This window comes from Nicotiana attenuata, unplaced genomic scaffold (assembly GCF_001879085.1).
Source record: "Nicotiana attenuata strain UT unplaced genomic scaffold, NIATTr2, whole genome shotgun sequence".
Classification (NCBI taxonomy): domain Eukaryota; kingdom Viridiplantae; phylum Streptophyta; class Magnoliopsida; order Solanales; family Solanaceae; genus Nicotiana; species Nicotiana attenuata.
In genome coordinates this window covers 142,605-144,078 of record NW_017672810.1, presented here as the reverse complement: position 1 = coordinate 144,078, position 1,474 = coordinate 142,605, and positions in this window count along the sequence as shown.

Sequence of the window (1,474 nt, the reverse complement as noted above, 5' to 3'; positions counted from 1 at the left end):
TATCAACAACAGGGAAGGAACAATCTACAATCAGTAGAAACAATAAAGGGAAACACGGATGGAAACGAAAGATAACCAAGTGGATTAACACCAACATAGCCGGAACACAGACAAGTAAAAATGAACTCAAATAAGGAAGGCGATGTCAGCTCAATAAATCATATCATTTCTGATGCACAATTCCAGCAATCTCAAACTCGATGTCTCATATCATAACCTCAATTACCAAAACCTTTAGCACACCCGGCACCTTGTGCCCACATATTTCTATCTCACTTTACACAACAACGTTCTCATGTTACTCAGTACATAGGGTCCATAACCAATGCAATTAAGATGTTCAAGGAGTCTCATTTACATAACATAAAATAGAGTACAACTTCTAACACCAATTAGGAACTCAGCAAGAAAAGATGAAGTTATTTTTAGAAATCGTTTGAATAAAGAAAGTACCATTTTCAATTAAAATACAACATCGAGTTAATTATTACCTTTAACATGGGATTTGATAAATTGACTTAGTAGAAATTCCTTTTTAAGTAAAATACAACCTCAGAAGGTTTAAGGGAATTTAATTGAGTAACTAATTGAATTAAAATAAAATAATTATTGAAATTTGAAGTACTGAAATATATATATATATATATATATATATATATATATATATATATATACACACACACACACTATGGGGTTCCACCACAAAGGATCACAGCAGTAAATGTATCTGAATAGTTAAAACACTTGAATTTATAACCACAAATAAACACAACACACAAAAAGTACACGGCATCACCCTTCATGTTTTATCACTCTTCCTCACCATATGCATAAATAGAAACAATATAAATGTGCATGTCATCACCCTTCGTGCTTTAACTCTATCATAACATGGCACGACATCACCCTTCGTGCATTAACTCTCATAATCATAGCACGTCATCACCCTTCGTGCATTAACTCTCATAATCATGGCACGGCATCACCCTTCTTGCATTAACACTCACTCACAATATCATGCATGGCATCACTGTTAGTTTATATGAGTCCACCAACTATAGAGCACCTGGTCCTCTATGAGTTTCTTCTGAGAATACTAATGAAACTGAAAGTAAATGAGACACGGGATTTTTACGTGGAAAAATCCCACTCAAGGGGTGTGATGACCCAAAAAGTCATCACTGGTTTTAGAAACAAATTCAGTATTCTGAGGCCTGAAAACCTCCTTTTTACCTCACCTCGATTTGCATGCACAGTCCGGGCGCGTAGCCGAAAAGCCATTATATGAAAATCTATGAAAGATAATGAATTTTGCCTTTAAAATAAATTTAAGTTGACTTCGGTCAATATTTTGAGTAAACGCACTCGGATCCGTGTTCCAACGATCTAGGGAGGTTCGTAGAAAAATATGGGACTTGAGCGTATGCCCGGAATCGAATTCCGAGGTCCCTAGCCTGAGAAATGAATTTTTGAA